This window comes from Ranitomeya imitator, chromosome 1 (genome assembly GCF_032444005.1).
Source record: "Ranitomeya imitator isolate aRanImi1 chromosome 1, aRanImi1.pri, whole genome shotgun sequence".
NCBI classification, from domain to species: Eukaryota; Metazoa; Chordata; class Amphibia; order Anura; family Dendrobatidae; genus Ranitomeya; species Ranitomeya imitator.
Window position 1 is genome coordinate 1,026,995,997 of NC_091282.1, and position 21,423 is coordinate 1,027,017,419.

At 45.8% G+C, this 21,423-nt stretch overlaps 1 protein-coding gene across 1 annotated transcript in view; it reads left to right on the plus strand.

Moving 5' to 3' along the window:
* The window catches only part of LOC138658268 (uncharacterized), a 103,560-nt gene that overhangs the window by 17,402 nt on the left and 64,735 nt on the right, over positions 1-21,423 (plus strand). The window contains exons 2-3 of the mRNA XM_069745750.1: positions 15,075-15,225; positions 15,333-15,525. The gene's annotated coding sequence lies outside the window, so the exon portion shown is untranslated. The remainder of the gene's footprint in view (positions 1-15,074; positions 15,226-15,332; positions 15,526-21,423) is intronic.

The following is a 21,423-nucleotide window of genomic DNA, read 5'->3' on the forward strand; positions in this document are numbered from 1 at the left end:
ACGACAATGTAAAAATACATCAAACATACATATTGGCTTTGTTTGCCTTCCAAGTCCCAGACTGAATATACGTCTACTGCTTCTGTGTATATCCACACACCTGTCTCGGCTACATCTAGTGTTTCCTGCTCCATTTGTCTGCTTGTCTTCTTGCATATCCTGCTGTACTTGTCCTTACAGATCTACATGTTGACCATTCATAGCTTCTCTGCTGCATCTGAGTCGCCATCCAGGGCCGTGGGGTACTCAGTACCGGGTCCGGTACTTAAAGGGGATGTCACTGTGGCTGCAACCCGGTCCGTGGCCCTGGGTGCCCAAGTAAAAGGAAATGACTTTAAAGGGGTTTTGAGATTAAAGTTTGTTCGTGACACCACCTGTAGTTTTCAGTCAGTGGGGACCGACGCTGCTGAAAGGGGTCCGCTGGCATGATGGTATGGCAGCTAAGATGGTGATGCTTCCCACAGGTGAAGCGCGGTCCCCAGGGCTCCCGGTGTGCAGGGCAGGGATGGTATATACCGGCAAGTAAATGGAGGACATAGAGTGGTAATGTCTTTACCTGGTTTTACTGGTTGTAAGCAGCCGCAGTCCAGGGTACCAGCAACAGGAGGTGATGTGGTCCAGCCAGCCTGGAGGCAATGGGAGATCCCTCTCCCAAGTGAGGTCCATAAGCCTTCCTACTCACGCTAGTATGCAAGGTCCTTGGTGCCTGTGACTTGCTGACAAAGTCCTCTCTCTCCTGTCCTGGGACAAGTACCTGTATGGTGGGCAATTTGAGCTTTTTTATAAGGTCTCTATCATTACCCTGGCTCCTAGTATACTGCTTCACCTCCAGGTGTGGGTGCGGGTAAATTCCATAAAGTCCTTTGCCCTCCGGTCCTGCTGTATGACCTGGAGTGCAACACAGCCTTGGGCTCCTGGTGCCCGGTTCCTGCACTTCAGCTCAGAGGGTTCCCAGTCACAGTTCCCCTCTAAGCCCTTTCATTCTCCTGTGCTCCTTTCCTCCGATGCTCACTACATTCCAACCCTTCAGGTTCTCCTGCTTTCCTGGAGCTGCAGCCCTTAGGCATGGCTGCACAGCTCAACTCTCTGCTCTCTCCTTCCTCTCTCTCTCTCTTCACTATCTGATCCAGACTGTCCAAACTCCTCCTCCAGACCAGAATACTTAAAGCTGGGGAAGCTCCCCTGAATCCGGGTTCAGAGCTCCCCCTTCTGGCCTGGATTCAGAACATGTTGCATCTAGGTGCTTTACCTGATAAAGGAAATCCTCCTTGCCTCAAAGCATGATATCTGTTATGACCTGGTGGTTAGGACAATAATGGACCTGGTGGTTAAGTGCACACGGAAAGACCTGATAGTTACAATAATACAGGACAAGCTCTGGGACGTGGGAACTCTGCCGACCGCAATCCTTAATCCTATCACACACACTAGAAATAGCCGTGGATTGCTCCTAACGCTCCCTATTCAACTCGTCACAGCCTAAGAACTAGCTAGCCCTAAAGATAGAAAAATAAAGCCTACCTTGCCTCAGAGAAATTCCCCAAAGGAAAAGGCAGCCCCCCACACATAATGACTGTGAGTAAAGATGAAAATCACAAACACAGAGATGAAATAGATTTTAGCAAAGAGAGGCCCGACTTACTGAACAGACAGAGTATAGGAAAGGTAACTTTGCGGTCAGCACAAAAACTACAAAAAAACCACGTAGAAAGCGCAAAAAGACGCTCCGCACCGACTCACGGTGCGGAGGCGCCCCTCTGCATCCCAGAGCTTCCAGCAAGCAAGACAAAAATCAAAATAGCAAGCTGGACAAAAAATAGCAAACAAGAGAAAATAAAGCAGGAACTTAGCTTCTGCTGGAGAAGACAGGTCACCAGAATGATCCAGGAGCGAACTAGACCAATACTAGAACATTGACAGGTGGCATGGAGCAATGATCTAAGTGGAGTTAAATAGAGCAGCCAGCTAACGAATTAACCTCGTCACCTGTGGAAGGAAACTCAGAAGCCGCAGCCCCACTCACAACCACCAGAGAAAGCCCATGGACAGAACCAGCCGAAGTACCATTCATGACCACAGGAGGGAGCTTGACAACAGAATTCACAACAGTACCCCCCCCTTGAGGAGGGGTCACCGAACCCTCACCAGAGCCCCCAGGCCGACCAGGACGAGCCAAATGAAAGGCACGAACCAGATCAGCAGCATCAACATCAGAGGCAAAGACTCAGGAATTATCTTCCTGACCATAACGCTTCCACTTGACCAGGTACTGGAGTTTCCGTCTCGAAATACGAGAATCCAAAATCTTCTCCATCACATACTCCAACTTCCCCTCAACCAACACCGGGGCAGGAGGATCAACGGATGGAACAATAGGCGCCACGTATCTCCGCAACAACGACCTATGGAACACATTATGGATGGCAAAAGAAGCTGGAAGGGTCAAACTAAATGACACAGGATTGAGAACCTCAGAAATCTTATACGGACCAATGAAACGAGGCTTAAACTTAGGAGAGGAAACCTTCATAGGAACATAACGAGACGACAACCAAACCAAATCCCCAACACGAAGTCGGGGACCCACACAGCGCCAGCGGTTAGCGAAACGTTGAGCCTCCTCCTGGGACAATGTCAAATTGTCCACCACATGAGTCCAAATCTGCTGCAACCTATCCACCACAGTATCTACACCAGGACAGTCCGAAGACTCAACCTGCCCTGAAGACCCTGAAGAGAAACGAGGATGGAAATCAGAATTGCAGAAAAACGGCGAAACCAAAGTAGCCGAGCTGGCCCGATTATTAAGGGCGAACTCAGCCAAAGGCAAAAAGGACACCCAATCATCCTGATCAGCAGAAACAAAGCATATGTTTCCAAAGTCTGATTAGTTCGTTCGGTTTGGCCATTTGTCTGAGGATGGAAAGCCGAGGAAAAAGACAAATCAATGCCCATCCTAGCACAAAAGGATCGCCAAAACCTCGAAACAAACTGGGAACCTCTGTCCAAAACGATGTTCTCCGGAATGCCATGCAAACGAACCACATGCTGGAAAAACAATGGCACCAAATCAGAGGAGGAAGGCAATTTAGACAAAGGTACCAAATGGACCATCTTAGAAAAGCGATCACAAACCACCCAAATGACCGACATCTTTTGAGAGACGGGGAGATCCGAAATAAAATCCATAGAAATATGCGTCCAGGGCCTCTTCGGGACCGGCAAGGGCAAAAGCAACCCACTGGCACGAGAACAGCAGGGCTTAGCCCGAGCACAAGTCCCACAGGACTGCACAAAAGAACGCACATCCCATGACAAAGACGGCCACCAAAAGGATCTAGCCACCAAATCTCTAGTACCAAAGATTCCAGGATGACCAGCCAACACCGAACAATGAACCTCAGAGATAACTCTACTAGTCCATTTATCAGGGACAAACAGTTTCTCCGCTGGGCAACGGTCAGGTCTATCAGCCTGAAATTTTTGCAGCACCCGCCGCAAATCAGGGGAGATGGCAGACAAAATTACTCCCTCTTTGAGAATACCCGCCGGCTCAGGAACACCCAGAGAGTCGGGCACAAAACTCCTTGACAGGGCATCAGCCTTCACATTCTTAGAGCCCGGAAGGTACGAAACCACAAAATCAAAACGGGAGAAAAATAGCGACCATCGAGCCTGTCTAGGACTCAACCGTTTGGCAGACTCGAGATAAGTCAAATTCTTGTGATCCGTCAAGACCACCACGCGATGCTTGGCTCCTTCAAGCCAATGACGCCACTCCTCGAATGCCCACTTCATGGCCAACAACTCTCGATTGCCAACAACATAATTGCGCTCAGCAGGCGAAAACTTTCTAGAAAAGAAGGCACATGGTTTCATCACCGAGCCATCAGAACTTCTTTGCGACAAAACAGCCCCTGCTCCAATCTCAGAAGCATCAACCTCGACCTGAAACGGGAGCGAAACATCTGGCTGGCACAACACGGGGGCAGAAGAAAAATGACGCTTCAACTCCTGAAAAGCTTCCACAGCCGCAGAAGACCAATTGACCACATCAGCAACCTTCTTGGTCAAATCAGTCAACGGTTTAGCAACACTAGAAAAATTACTGATGAAGCGACGATAAAAATTAGCAAAGCCCAGGAACTTTTGCAGGCTCTTCACAGATGTCGGCTGAGTCCAATCATAAATGGCCTGGACTTTAACAGGGTCCATCTCGATAGTAGAAGGGGAAAAAATGAAACCCAAAAATGAAACCTTCTGAACTCCAAAGAGACACTTTGACCCCTTCACAAACAAAGAATTTGCACGAAGGACCTGGAACACCATTCTGACCTGCTTCACGTGAGACTCCCAATCATCCGAAAAGACCAAAATATCATCCAAATATACAATCAGGAATTTATCCAGGTACTCTCGGAAGATGTCATGCATAAAGGACTGAAATACTGATGGAGCATTGGAAAACCCGAATGGCATCACCAAGTACTCAAAATGGCCCTCGGGCGTATTAAATGCTGTTTCCATTCATCGCCCTTTTTAATACGCACAAGATTATACGCCCTTCGAAGATCTATCTTGGTGAACCAACTAGCCCCTTTAATACGAGCAAACAAATCAGACAGCAGCGGCAAAGGATACTGAAACCTGACTGTAATTTTATTATATAGGCGGTAATCAATACAAGGTCTCAAAGAACCATCCTTCTTGGCCACAAAAAAGAACCCTGCTCCTAACGGTGATGACGACGGGCGAATATGACCTTTCTCCAAGGATTCCTTTATATAACTCCGCATAGCGGCGTGTTCTGGCACAGATAAATTGAACAGTCGGCCCTTAGGAAACTTACTACCAGGAATCAAATCAATAGCACAATCACAATCCCTATGAGGAGGTAGGGCACTGGATTTGGGCTCATCAAATACATCCCGGTAATCCAACAAAAACTCCGGGACTTCAGAAGGAGTGGACGACGAAATTGACAAAAATGGAACATCACCATGTACCCCCTGACAACCCCAGCTGGACACAGACATAGATTTCCAATCCAATACTGGATTATGGACCTGTAGCCATGGCAACCCCAACACGACCACATCATGCAGATTATGCAACACCAAAAAGCGAATATCCTCCTGATGTGCAGGAGCCATGCACATGGTCAATTGGGTCCAGTACTGAGGCTTATTCTTGGCCAAAGGCGTAGCATCAATTCCTCTCAATGTAATAGGATACTGCAAGGGCTCCAAGAAAAAACCACAGCGCCTAGCAAACTCCAAGTCCATCAAATTCAGGGCAGCGCCTGAATCCACAAATGCCATAACAGAATAGGATGACAAAGAGCAAATCAGAGTAATGGACAAAAGAAATTTCGACTGTACCGTACCAATGGTGGCAGACCTAGTGAACCGCTTAGTGCGCTTAGGGCAATCGGAGATAGCATGAGTGGAATCACCACAGTAAAAACACAGCCTATTCCGACGTCTGTGTACTTGCCGTTCAGCTCTGGTCAAAGTCCTATCACATTGCATAGGCTCAGGTCTATGCTCAGATAATACCGCCAAATGGTGCACAGCTTTACGCTCACGCAAGCGTCGATCGATCTGAATGGCCAAAGACATAGACTCATTCAGACCAGCAGGCATGGGAAATCCCACCATGACATCCTTAAGGGCTTCAGAGAGACCCTTTCTGAAAATTGCTGCCAGGGTGCACTCATTCCACTGAGTGAGTACAGACCACTTCCTAAACTTCTGACAATATATCTCTACCTCATCCTGACCCTGACACAGAGCCAGCAAGATTTTCTCTGCCTGATCCACTGAATTTGGTTCATCATAAAGCAATCCAAGCGCCAGAAAAAACGCATCAACATCACGCAATACCGGATCTCCTGGCGCAAGGGAAAATGCCCAGTCTTGAGGGTCGCCACGTAACAAAGAAATAATGATTTTCACTTGTTGAACAGGGTCACCTGAGGAGCGAGGTTTCAAAGCAAGAAACAATTTACAATTATTTTTGAAATTCAGAAACTTAGATCTATCCCCAAAAAACAAATCAGGACTTGGAATCCTAGGCTCTGACATCGGATTCTGAACCATAAAATCTTGAATGTTTTGTACACTTGCAGTGAGATTATCCATCCAAGAGGACAGACCTTGAATGTCCATATCTACACCTGTATCCTGAACCACCCAGAAGTAAAGGGGAAAAGAGAGACAAAACACACTGCAAAGAAAAAAAAATGGTCTCAGAACTTCTCTTATCCCTCTATTGAGATGCATTAATACTTTGGGCCACCTGTACTGTTATGACCTGGTGGTTAGGACAATAATGGACCTGGTGGTTAAGTGCACACGGAAAGACCTGATAGTTACAATAATACAGGACGAGCTCTGGGACGTGGGAACTCTGCTGACCGCAATCCCTGATCCTATCACACACACTAGAAATAGCCGTGGATTGCTCCTAACGCTCCCTATGCAACTCGTCACAGCCTAAGAACTAGCTAGCCCTAATGATAGAAAAATAAAGCCTACCTTGCCTCAGAGAAATTCCCCAAAGGAAAAGGCAGCCCCCCACACATAATGACTGTGAGTAAAGATGAAAATCACAAACACAGAGATGAAATAGATTTTAGCAAAGAGAGGCCCGACTTACTGAACAGACAGAGGATAGGAAAGGTAACTTTGTGGTCAGCACAAAAACTACAAAAAAAAAACACGCAGAGAGCGCAAAAAGACCCTCCGCACCGACTCACGGTGCGGAGGCGCCCCTCTGCATCCCAGAGCTTCCAGCAAGCAAGACAAAAATCAAAATAGCAAGCTGGACAAAAAATAGCAAACAAGAGAAAATAAAGCAGGAACTTAGCTTCTGCTGGAGAAGACAGGTCACCAGAACGATCCAGGAGCGAACTAGACCAATACTAGAACATTGACAGGTGGCATGGAGCAATGATCTAAGTGGAGTTAAATAGAGCAGCCAGCTAATGAATTAACCTCGTCACCTGTGGAAGGAAACTCAGAAGCCGCAGCCCCACTCACAACCACCAGAGGAAGTCCATGGACAGAACCAGCCGAAGTACCATTCATGACCACAGGAGGGAGCTTGACAACAGAATTCACAACAGATATCGCCCTCCCCGAAAGGAAGGCAACATCACTACAACAACCGGTTACCTGGGGTATTACACATCCTCACCTGTCATCAGGGATGGACTGGCCATCAGGCAGTTCTGGCAAATGCCAGAAGGGCCAGTGGCAGTCATGGGCCACTCGCCAGCGCCGACTCACCCCCCAACTGCCGATGACTCACCCCCCCAGCGCATTCAACTATACCGGAATCTATGATGCCGGTACAGTTGAATGCAATGATGGAGGAGAGAGCGTCTGCTGACGCTCCCTCTCCCATCATTCCCCGCTCTGCCTGGTGCTGACACTGCGGGTGCGCGATGATGTCATATCATCGCACACCTGCTGTGTGACCGGGCAGACTGCAGCTGCTGAGACCGGAGCCAGGAGCAGCGCTGGGCACGAGGAGAGGTGAGTGGCTTTTTGTTTTTTAAATATATCACTAAGAGATAACTCGATTGGGGGCTGCATTACATTCTATGGGGGCTGTGCTGTATTACATTCTATGGGGGCTGGGCTGTATTACATTCTATGGGGGTTGTGCTGCATTACATTCTATGGGGGCTGTGCTGCATTACATTCTATGGGGGCTGGCTGCATTACATTCTATGGGGGCTGTGCTGCATTACATTCTATGAGGGCTGGCTGCATTACATTCTATGGGGGCTGGCTGCATTACATTCTATGGGGGCTGTGCTGTATTACATTCTATGGGGGCTGAGCTGTATTACATTCTATGGGGGCCGTGCTGCATTACATTCTATGGGGGATGGCTGCATTACATTCTATGGGGGCTGTGCTGCATTACATTCTATGGGGGGCTGTGCTGCATTACATTCTATGGGGGCTGTGCTGCATTACATTCTATGTGGGCTGTGCTAAATTACATTCTATGGGGGCTGGCTGCATTACATTCTATGGGGCTGACTGCATTACATTCTATGGGGGAGGGCTGTATTACATTCTATGGGGTGCTGTATTATATTCTATGGGGGGCTGCATTATGCTCTATGAGGGGGCTGCATTATACTGTATTGAGGACTATGGGGAATACATTATACTATATGAATAATTATGGGGTGCATTATACTATGGGAAGTGAATTGTACTACATGGATGACAATGGCGGGGCATTATACTATATGGAGCACTATGAGGAATATATTATACTATTTGGAGGACTGAGGAATAGTGTTGAGCATTCCGATACCGCAAGTATCGGGTATCGGCCGATACTTGCGGTATCGGAATTCCGATACCGAGATCCGATACTTTTGTGGTATCGGGTATCGGTATCGGTTCCATAGGGATGTGTAAAATAAAGAATTAAAATAAAAAATATTGATATATTCACCTCTCCGGCGGCCCCTGGACATCACGCTGGTAACCGGCAGGCTTCTTTGTTTAAAATGAGCGCCTTTAGGACCCGCTCATGTGACCGCCACGCGACCAATCAGAAGCCGCGACGTCATTCTCATTCACTAAACTCCTAATTCTAGGAATTAAGGACCTGCGAATGACGTCGCGGCTTCTGATTGGTCGCGTGGCGGTCACATGAGCGGCACGCGACCAATCAGAAGCCGCGACGTCATTCGCAGGTCCTAAAGGCGCTCATTTTAAACAAAGAAGCCTGCCGGTTACCAGGGTGATGTCCAGGGGCCGCCGGAGAGGTGAATATATCAATATTTTTTATTTTAATTCTTTATTTTACACATCCCTATGGATCCCAGGGCCTGAAGGAGAGTTTCCTCTCCTTCAGACCCTGGGAACCATCAGAATACCTTCCGATACTTGGTGTCCCATTGACTTGTATTGGTATCGGATATCGGTATCGGCGATATCCGATATTTTTCGGGTATCGGCCGATACTATCCAATACCGATACTTTCAAGTATCGGACGGTATCGCTCAACACTACTGAGGAATGTATTATACTATTTGGAGGACTGAGCAATGTATTATACTATATGGAGGAATTGCAGTGTATTTTAATATATGGAGGTCTATGAGGAGTGTATTATACTATATGGTGGAGTGTATAATACTATATGGAGGACTGAGGAGTGTATTATACTATATGGAGGACTGAGGAGTGTATTATACTATATGGAGGACTGAGGTGCACATTATAATATATGGAGGACATTTTTATAGCGCCATTTATTCCATGGCGCTTTACATGTGAATACAAGGCAAATATAGACAAATACATTAAACATGAGTAGATAACAAGGCACACGAGTACATAAGGAGGGAGGACCCTGCCCGCGAGGGCTCACAGTCTGCAGGGGGTGGGTGAGGATACACTAGGAGAGGGAAGAGCTGGCTGTGCGGCTGTTCCGTAGGTTGAGGATTACTGCAGGCAGTAGGCTTGTTGGAAGAGATGAGTCTTCAGGTTCTTTTTGAAGGTTTCTATGGTAGGCGCGAGTCTGATGTGTTGGGGTACAGAGTTCCAGAGTATGGGGGAAGCACGGGAGAAGTCTTGGATGCGGTTATGGGAAGAAGAGATGAGAGGGGAGTAGAGAAGGAGGTCTTGGGAGGATCAGAGGTTGCGTGTAGGTAGGTAACGGGAGACCATGTCACAGATGTATGGAGGAGACAGGTTGTGGATGGCTTTGTATGTCAGTGTGAGGGTTTTGAACTGGAGTCTCTGGGCGATAGGAAGCCAGTGAAGGGCTTGACACAGGGGAGAGGCTGGGGAATAGCGGGGAGACAGGTAGATTAGTCGGGCAGCACAGTGTAGGATGGATTGGAGTGGTGCCAGAGTGCTAGAGGGGAGTCCAGAGAGTAGGAGGTTGCAGTAGTCGAGGTGGGAGATGATAAGGGCATGCACTAGCGTTTTTTCAGTGTTGCGGTCAAGGATATTCTAGGTTTTTCAAAGTAGCCACCTTTTGCTTTGATGACTGCTTTGCACACACTTGGCATTCTCTTGCTGAGCTTCAAGAGATAGTCACCGGGAATGGTCTTCCAACAAACTTGAAGGAGTTCCCAGAGATGCTTAGCACTTGTTGGCCCTTTTGCCTTCACTCTGCTGTCCAGCTCACCAAAACCATCTCGATTGGGTTCAGGTCTGGTGACTGTGGAGGCCAGGTCATCTGGTGTAGCACCCCATCACTCTCCTTCTTGGTCAAATAGCCCTTACACAGCCTGGAGGTGTGTTTGGGGTCCTTGTCCTGTTGAAAAATAAATGATGGTCCAACTAAACGCAAACCGGATGGAATAGCATGCCGCTGGAAGATGCTGTGATAGCCATGCTGGTTCAGTATGCCTTCAATTTTGAATAAATCTCCAACAGTGTCACCAGCAAAGCATCCCCACACCATCACACCTCCTCCTCCATGCTTCACGGTGGGAACCAGGCATGTAGAGTCCATCCGTTCACCTTTTCTGCGTCGCACAAAGACACGGTGGTTGGAACCAGAAATCTCAAATTTTGACTCATCAGACCAAAGCACAGATTTCCACTGGTCTAATGTCCATTCCTTGTGTTCTTTAGCCCAAACAAGTCTCTTCTGCATGTTGCCTGTCCTTAGCAGTGGTTTCCTATCAGTTATTTTACCATGAAGGCCTACTGCACAAAGTCTCCTCTTAACAGTTGTTGTAGAGATGTGTCTACTGCTAGAACTCTGTGTGGCATTGACCTGGTGTCCAATCTGAGCTGCTGTTAACATGCAATTTCTGAGACTGGTGACTCAGATAAACTTATCCTCAGGAGCAGAGGTGACTCTTGGTCTTCCTTTCCTGAGGCGGTCCTCATGTGAGCCAGTTTCTTTGTAGCGCTTGATGGTTTTTGCCACTGCACTTGGGGACACTTTCAAAGTTTTCCCAATTTTCAGACTGACGGACCTTCATTTCTTAAAGTAATGATGGCCACTCGTTTTTCTTTACTTAGCTGCTTTTTCCTTGCCATAATACAAATTCTAACAGTCTATTTAGCAGGACTATCAGCTGTGCATCCACCAGACTTCTGCTCAACACAACTGATGGTCCCAACCCCATTTATAGTATATAATTCCACATGTGTTAATTCATAGTTTTGATGCCTTCAGTGTGAATTTACAATTTTCATAGTCATGAAAATACAGAAAAATCTTTAAATGAGAAGGTGTGTCCAAACTTTTGGTCTGTACTGTGTATACTGTATATATGTTTTCACAAATATTTCCATTCTATGTCCATTTTACAAGTCGGCGAGAAAATCTCGCCATACGGGTGCCATACGGATGACACACGGATAATTTTTGGAGAAAAAATCGCATCCTTGCATTAAATACGGATCACTGTTCAGGAACTTTTCTGTGTATCTCAGCCATAAAAAACGGACGGTATTTTTATACGTTAGGTAAGACCCCGGCCATAAAGTTCCAGACTACCATTTTAATTTATTAAAAAAATATACACTTAATCGAAGCCGATTTAGTAGTTGATTGCACAATTACAGTGTTTTGGGGCTGGAAGTATAGGTTGACTGTAAAACAAACTGTCATACCATTTGACACATATTTCTTCGTTTCTGGATAACAATACTTTAGGAAATTCAGACCCACCTGCAACAATAAAGCGTGCCTGGTCATGGATGATGAATGCAAGGGTCAGTAACAGCTTACATACCTTTCCACCCCAGGTAACATGTCTCCTGACAATTATAGTTGCTACAAAGGAATTCTGAATATCTGTAAAATCATTAGATTGTGTTCCATAACCCTAACAGTTGAAGAAGAAACATTGTGGATAGGAAGATAATACACACATATAGTTACAAGCTAATTTTCTTGATAGCTAATACAATGGGCTGGATGTTTAGACTAGTTGTTCTCATTGTGTTTTACAAAGTCTTCTCCAAAGATCAGATGTTTTCAACATTGTTACATATAGCAATTCCAGGAGTTAAAAAATTATATGCGATAATAATTTAAGGCAAGAGACACTCTAGTGATTTTAAAATCGGTCTGATTTTGTTCCTGTGAAATCGGACGAGTGTCATGCAAGACTCATGTGTTTATGCAAGTACAATACAATCTTTCACATCAAGCATCCAAATGCAATGCGATTTTAACATGAGCATTTGCATAGAGCAATTCTCTATGTAATTTACACATAGTTTTCAAAGGATATATTTTTCCAAACACATATATATCCAGATAGTGTGACACAGTCACTGATGAAGTGATAGAGAATGAGATATGTGTCACTGTGCATAATGGCGTCAGTGATGCAAAACCAGAATAATTTCCTCCAGCACACTACGTGTTGTGAGGGTTGAATGAAAGTTATATTATGGGCTGGTTTTAGTGGACATTAATAGAGAGGGTGGGGGAATGTCCTCTGTATCTCCACCTGCAGAGAGTCCTGACAGGACCTGTGTGATGTTGAGATCATGTGATCAGTCACATGATGGAGGAGTCACAGCCCTGGATTTAGGGGTGGGCCCAAGGGGCCCGGGCCCTGGGCCACCCACCAAGAGGGGGCCTCCCACCAATATAGGGATAAATATCTCAAAACATGTGAAATACACGTCTCTTTGCTGTGAACCATTTCTAATGATGAGGAATATTTAACAAAAGAGAAACTATTGAAAGTGTAGGGACATAGCTGCGATCCTACATCCCAGTGGCTGGCGTAGAGTGGCAGAGTCATGGCAGTTGACCTGCGTCAGCATCCACTGACCTGGCTAGCCAGACTTCCTTAGTACCCTCCCTGTACCTAATGCTTAGCTTATGGCATGTGGCAGCCTTCTCCAATCCCAACAAAAGCTTCTAGGCGCTACCTATTCAGCTATATGATCGCTTCCTCAGCTTAGATCAGATGAGAGTTTGTTCAGCTACCTTTGAGGAAGGAGGTGGAGCCACGATGTCGGCACAAGAAGAGGATTCTCCACCGCAGACGGCGGCATGACTTCACTCTGGATCATCAGTCACTGAGGATCCAAAGGTGAAGTGGTTCAATCTTCACAGTGTTGTGGTGGGTGAGTATGATCTCTGTCTGTGTGTTGTGTCTATATGTGTCTGTCTGTGTATCTTTCTTGCAGCTCCTGTCCTACATAGTACCATACTGTATATACAAGTCCACACTATATCCTGCATTACAGTGTGTCTGTGTATACTGTATGTATATAGTGTGGACCTGTTTACAGTACATTGCTGTGTATACCCTTTATACAGCCCCTCAGCCTCTATTCTATATACAGTCAGCACAGCAACAGCCTCTGATATATACAGCCTGGCAGCAGCCCCTCATATATATACAGCCCAACAGCAGCTTCTAATATATACAGCCCAGCAACAGCCCTATATATATATATATATATATATATATATATATATATATATATATATATATATATATATATATATATATTGTAGTATAGTGACCCCTGTGGCAGCTAGGGGGCGCTGTGTGTGCTCCTTGGGATATGCATGGAGGCATATCTGTTGTGATAATGGTAGTAAAACAGTGACTGGCAGTGTTGTGAATGGCCGATATGTGTCGCAGAGGGAGTCTGCGTGGTAAGTCTGATGCAATGTTGTTGTTCTGGGACCTGTAGTCCCTCAAGAGTTTGTATAGTGGTAAGGGAGATTTACTAGGCTAGTTGTGTGAGATGGGTGGGACAAACTAGCCACACATGCACGCTCCCACCTGTGGGAGTGGTTAATACTATATAATGTGACTGAGGGATGGTCACATGGGCTCTGAGTGTAGATCTGAATGGTTGTGCTGGAATGTCCTAGAGAGAGCCCCATGTGTTGGGAGGATCATCTCCCTGGAGAGCACATGGCGGGGGCTCTGGACCTCGCACAGACCAGGCTGTGGAACGGATGGAGATCCGTGCTGTACTGACCGGGGTCAGAGTGAGAATGTCTGAAGGATACCTCTGAGGAAGAGAGGTATCCGAGAACCTGTGCAGCAATGGCAGGTAACGAATGGAGATTCGTGTTATACTGACCAGGGTCAGAGAAAAGGAAAGACTGAGTGCGAACGACTGAAGGATGCCTCTGGTGAGGAGAGGTATCCGAGAAACCTGTGCGGCACCGACAGGTAACGGGAAGGAACTGTGTTGTACTAACCGGGGTCAGAGTGAGAGACATTGTGTATGGGGCACCTCTGAGGCCAAGAGGTGTCCAGGAACCCGTGAAGGTTGCCAACGGGTAACGGTCTGAAAACCGTGTGTAATGCTGACCGGGGTCAGAGACGAACTGTGGTAAAGTTGAATACGTCCAGATACTGTTCAAGCTGTTACTAAGTTCCTGTGTATGTGGTTTATGTTGTGCGAAATAAACCGTAAAGACTGTGTTTTGATAGAAAACCGTGCCCGAGTGCTTTAATCCCATGCCAAGCGAGTGTCCCCCAAGACACGTAGTGGGTGAAACGCTACAATATATATATATATATATATATATATATATATATATATATATATATATATATATATATATATATATATATATATATATACAGCTCAGCAGAAGCCCCTCATATATATACAGCCTAGCAGAAGCCTCTCATACATATACAGCCCAGCAGAAGCCCCTCATATATATACAGCCCAGCAGAAGCCCCTCATACATATTCAGCCCAGCAGAAGCCTCTCATACATATACAGCCCAGAAGAAGCCTCTGACATATAGAGCCCAGCAGAAGCCTCTGACATATTGAGCCCAGCAGCAGTCTTTGATATAGATAGTCCAAATTCCTACAATATACATACATACATATGTACATATTTTAATCTTTAACGCCCTTTCAGGACTTCAAGGGTTGACAGGGTCAGATATACTGCGTGAATTGGACTTTAGTGACATCATTAGTGATTTTGCAGCACAAAAATCAAGGAAAGTGCCCAGATTGTAAAAAATGAATGATTTTACTTGAATTACTCTGCATAAATGATTTTTGTAAATAAACTTGCATTCGTTTCATTTTGTGTTTTTGCATTACATATTGCAGCATCTTGAAGAATGGGCCTCCCTCCAAAATGGGCCCCAGGCCACCCACCTCCTAAATCCGGCCCTGAGGAGTCACATAGTCAAGGCTTAAATTTCTGACTGCCAAAGCTTTCAGTGTTCAGTGTGTGCCCGGAGAGGAATCACTCAGGAAAGTATGTGCTAAATCTGAAAAGTGGACATTGCTACCTGTGAGCGGGCTGATCCCCGCTTGAAAATGACTGTGTTTCTCTTTGCTTCTTTGTCTTGCTGTTTTGCCCAGAGGGCCGACTTTATTTTCCCAAGCTTGGTTTATCCCGTTTGCACCATTTGCCCGAAAAAGGAAAGCACAGCGCAGGTGCCGGGTGTGTTACTGAAGGCAGAGGAGGTGGCGCCCGGCGCATGGAGGGGCTGAATGATGGCTGGAAGGTGGTTGTTTCCAGGGGAAAAGACATGCCCCCCTGGACAGACTAAAGGTATGGCGCGCCAATTATAAAAAGTAATATTGCAGCGTTGGAAGGGACCACAAAAAGAAGGGCCACCTTCACAGACTGCAGCATTAGTGCTGCACAAGGTGGCTCTTTTAGTTAAAAACACCAGAAGGGGGTGACAGGTTCCCTTTAAGGTTCCATTTTGTTGAATGCCCTTCTATGGCTTTTGTGAGTGTTGCATGAGCCTATTACTGTAGCTCTGTATGCTCAAAATCATGGCATGCTCTATTAGACACCTTATTTTCTGAGGTACTGTTCCCTAGAATATGTCCTACATATAGAGCCTTATAGCCAGTATTCAGACATCATATGGAGGGATCCTCACTGGTTCCATGCACTGCCTTACATACTCCCGCCTTGTGTGCATATGCTATTTATTCACATTTCACAGTGTAAATGCAATGATGTGAAATATGTGACTTGTCATGGTATTTGCTTTATGAGGAATGTAGAGTAGCTCCTTCTCTACAAAAAGGCCATTATAAGGTTGATTGATGTGCTCACCTATATTGTATACAAAGCTCTATGTCTTTGGTATGGGCACCGAATTACAGAGAATGATGCAGCTGTTATAAAACAACTGAACATTCTCCACATTGATGACATAGTGCTAATTGTTGTGCTAAAACAGAACTCTACATGTTTGAAACAAGAGAATATTTAATGAACTTGCCCTTGTATATAAGGAATTGGAGCAACATACTTATGATCTTATGTTACCACTTACAAGCTGGAGTCGTCTGCTAAGAATGCACCTGGGGAACGCTGGGGAATTCACATTACTTGCATTCATTTTTCAGTATCTCTGTCACTGACAAAGGACACACTCACTGTAAGGTAAAGGTACCGTCACACATAGCGACGCTGCAGCGATACTGACAACGATGTCGATCGCTGCAGCGTCGCTGTTTGGTCGCTGGAGAGCTGTCACACAGACAGCTCTCCAGCGACCAACGATCCCGAGGTCCCCGGTAACCAGGGTAAACATCGGGTAACTAAGCGCAGGGCCGCGCTTAGTAACCCGATGTTTACCCTGGTTACCATCCTAAAAAGTAAAAAAACAAACGCTACATACTTACCTACAGCCGTCTGTCCTCGGCGCTCTGCTTCTCTGGTCTGGCTGTGAGCGCCGGGCAGCCAGAAAGCAGAGCGGTGACGTCACCGCTCTGCTTTCCGGCTGACCGACGCTCACAGCCAGAGCAGGAGGAGTGCAGAGCACAGCGCTGGAGGACAGACAGCGGTAGGTAAGTATGTAGTGTTTGTTTTTTTACTTTTAGGATGGTAACCAGGGTAAACATCGGGTTACTAAGCGCGGCCCTGCGCTTAGTTACCCGATGTTTACCCTGGTTACCAGCAAAGACATCGCTGAATCGGAGTCACACACGCCGATTCAGCGATGTCTACGGGGAGTCCAGCGACGAAATAAAGTTCTGGACTTTCTTCCCCGACCAGCGATCTCCCAGCAGGGGCCTGATCGCTGCTGCCTGTCACACTGGACGATATCGCTAGCGAGGACGCTGCAACGTCACGGATCGCTAGCGATATCGTCTAGTGTGACAGTACCTTAAGTCTGGGCCAGGCCAAGGTATTTGTGTGCTTAGGCAGATGAAGCTAATGGCGCTCCCCCACATGAACCCTCAGCCCTCATGCAAAGGAATGGGTCAGAGACTAAGGTAACAGGACCCCTAAAGCACACCCATCCGATGGGTCAGATAAAAGTAACAAGCTCTGATGACCACTTGCACTAAAATTGTTATCTATTTCTCCAAAAAATAACAGAAAATTAAGAAAGAAAAGGTGTACTGTAGAGGTGAGGCTCAACACGGAGTGTGTTTTAATAGTTAGATATAAAATCATTCATTGCTTGCAGTCTATTTACACGATAACAGGAAAAAATAGCAATATTCATCCCTGACATACTATATTTTAAATGTCAAAAATAAGGACAGTCATAGAAACCATTTTTCTTAACTATAATGGGGGCTGTTTGGTTTCAAATAAGGTGTGCATAATTTGGTGGATAGTGGATACCCCAATGGAAGCTAAACAGACCCCATACTCAGTATGAACGAGGAAACAATTACATTCAGGTAGCTTGTAGGTGACATTTTCTCTAATTGAGTGGTTTCTTTGTTTTCTTCTCTTTCTTGTCAAGATTTCATGGTGACTTTTCACATCCACAGCTTTTCTCTGCTGACCTCCCTATTCTCCGGTCAGTAGACCTAAATAAGCCTCCTATGGTACATGGGCCTCCACACTGTCTGCCCTTATGAGCTACACCAGTCACACTGTCCACCTTAATGAGGTATAACCGCCCCACTGTCTGCCATCATCAGCTATAACTGACACACTCTCTGCCCCTATGAACCACGGCCTATACCATGGCGGTCACCTCTCCACTGTTTTCTCTTACACTCTCTATAGCTCCCCCGTCAAGCTAACCTCTTTCCATGATGGGCCCCCATTTCACTCTGCTCCTCTCCAAATTCATACTGTGCCCCTTTTTCACACTATGCCCTCATCCTACCCACCAGGTTGTCTTCTCCAAACTGTACCCCCTCATCACACTGTCCTCCTACACATTATGATGGTCACTGCAGATGCCCTTACAGCATAATATCCACAACAGCTCCCAATAGACACTATGATGTCCATTACAGCTTCTCATACAGTATGATGTCCACTATAGCCCTCCATTACATAGTATGATGGCCCCCACAGCACACCATACAGTATTATAGCACACCGGTCACTGATACAGTATAATGGCCCACAGTCCATTATATGCAAGATAATGTCCCACACAGCACCCCAAACAGTATAACATCCATCACAACCCACCAATATATGGTATAATGTCCCGCACAGCCCCTTATACATTATGGTTACCACAGCCCCCAATATAAGGTCCACAACAGCACCCAATACAGTATAGTCACTCTCTTGTTATGTCTTCGCAGCCCCTCTTGTAATGTCCCCACAGTGAGCCCCTTTGCAATGTCCCCATAACCAGCCCCTTATGCCCCTATAGTCAGCTCCTCTTTTGATGTCTCCACATCCCCTCTTATTTTTCCATAGCCAGAAGACACTCTTAAAATGTCCACATAGCCAGACCCTTACATCCCTATTGTCACCCCTCTTGTCATGTCCTCACTGGCCCTTGGTATAATAGCCTTCATTCTCCTCTGCTTTTGTGCCAGCAACCCCCACATCAATTGTATTGATGTTTTGCAGATGCAAATACAATTGAGTGTGGGGAAGGAACAATGGCCAAGGGCGCTGGTAGAGAAAGGCGTTAATGGTGTCAGTGACTGACACTGCTCCCCTGTGTGCCCATGCCCCGGCCATCACTGTGCTGAGTACCTGCAGCTGCAGGAAGGTGACGGGACGGCTACAGGCATTCAGCAATGTCAGTTTATTTTTATCCGAAATGTACCCCCCTCCGGTAGGCAGGAGGTAGCACCCTAGACAGCTGCCTAAACAGCCTACCCCCAATCCGGCCCCGTGGTAGGCAAATGGAAGGTTTAAGTACCAGTTGAAAAGAATGCAGCTTTCTGGTTTCGATGGTTTGGATGGCTCAGGTTCAGTATGTTAATACTGCAGTGTAGGAGATCAACTACAGTATTGCTGGATTTATCTGGCTCTCCTAATTTCTTGTTCCCAATCAGTTGATATAAGGAGGAGAATTAAGAGCGTTATATGTGGAGAGAGCTTAAAAGTGGAACAAACTGATAAATATTATTACACTAATCAGTCTTTCATTTATTTTAGTATTGCTTTTAAAAAATACCAATCGTTTTTAAATATTTTTTCTAAAGTGCACTGCTTAGCAGACAGTTACATTAATTCTTGCATGAGCTCATGCACTGAATCTTATAGGAGCTCAATGAAGATTTTATAGGACTGTATATAGCCCTGTACATTTGCTCATTCAGGAACTCAGCACTTGTGCATACTAAGTGTGCTTCTGATCTTTATTTTTAATCATCTGTAGGGCGATTACCTTCTCTGCTCCGTGCCTGGAACCATTGAGCTGTGCTACAGGTTCCCCAGGGGGCAGACTTAGAGACTGGGACAGGAAGGAAGACAGGCATAGAGCGTGAAAGGTGCGCACATGCAAGTGGCAGAGCAGCGTGTGCAGCAGTCAGGGCAGGACGCAGCTGTGCTCCAGGGAGGAGAGAGGGCTCCCGGTCAGAGGACAAATGCAGGGAGATTGCCCAGAAAGACTGCATCTTGTGAGTACATGAAAGCAGACTCTGCTGTGACTGGAGAGGGGAGCGCTGACACCCGTTCAGAGACATTGGCCCGTGCAGAGACTGTGACCCCTGGTACCCACGGTATCAATGCAGAGCCCCTGATTCCTGTTAAGAAACTTAATAATAGACTGAGCATCATTCTCCCGGGATATGCTGTGCTGTTGAATCTAAAGACTCAGAGCTGAGGGGACCCCGTTTGCCTAGCATCCCCTCTGTCTATCACATTAACTCCCAAAACCCCCAGGCTGCGGGTTCCTAGAGACTACACAGCTCATGGATAACAGAGGGACGACAAGTGCCGCTGTATCTCGGCACCTACGATGGAGAAGACGACCCTTCAAGCAAGTCCTCATCAGACTAAGTGTTCTTTTTCTCAAGAAGTCCTGCTTAATTCTGTTACACTGTTTGACTCCCACATTTTGCACCATTATCTTTTTGGTTTATATTCTACTGTTCTCTCCCTGCGAGGAGAATATTGTCCCTGTTAATAAATCCCCCTCAACAGTTGGTCTGTCTGTTCCGTGGTGACATACTCAACCCTGCACTCTATTACACTGGCATGACCTCAAGCAAAACCACAAGGCTTCCCCATATTACCATGCAACTATCACATCAAGTCACATGGTATAATGCAGCCAATCAGTAGAGACTATCATATTCAGAATAAAAGCCAAGGCAGAGGATGCAGCAGCCATATTTGGATTATTTAGTCTAGAGATAACATCAGCACTCCTAGATTAGCAGTAAAGATAGGAAGAGAAAGCCCTAAACCATTGAACAAATAATCCAGACAGTAATATGTTGTACAACTTTAGCACTGAAGAAGGGTTGTAGTAGTCTGTGAATATTACATTCAGTTGATAGGGAGAGAGAGACATGGGAGATGTGCCAGTGATAGTGCCAGACTTTTTCACAGAGTTACGTTGTGAAATAGAGTTCAATATAAATAAATGGATTTATCAAAACCCCATTCACATGTTGTAGATATGTGTTGTTGTGGTTTTGGCCATGTTTTACAATCCATAGTATATTCATTATCTTGGGGTCAAATTGTGGATACATTCACTTAAATGTGCGAGTGATCCACAAATTGTAAAACCTACCCATAGATTACAATGTGAAAAATACAGATACAACACATTTAACAAAAACAGATGACTGAAAGAGGCTTTAGCCATCCCATACACCTAGTTTTTTCGTGTCTGTGTTTTTGTTAAAAACGCCATGATTATGATTGTTTTCCGGGTATTTGTATGGCTTTATTAGACTGTCTAGTCCAAGCTTAGACTTCAAGTTCACTTACATGTAGACCAGTTTTTAAGCCGGCCTGAACTATCAATCTTCAGGAGCATACTGCCCCCGGAAAGCAAAAAGCTAGGAAAGAGATAACCAGTGTGCTCCTCCTGAGACAGAAAGACAGAAACATGAGACATCCTCCGTAATAAATGTGGCACATTGCTTGGGCACTAGAAGTTCAGGCTCTGTGTGAAACAGAATTCTGTCACATTTGTAAATCTCCCCCTATGTGCACAGTGTACACCGTTCACATGTTACAGTGGGTAAAAAACTGATATGCAGAATAATAAACTTGCGAGGTCAACTAATAAACAGCCCAGCAGGATTTAGC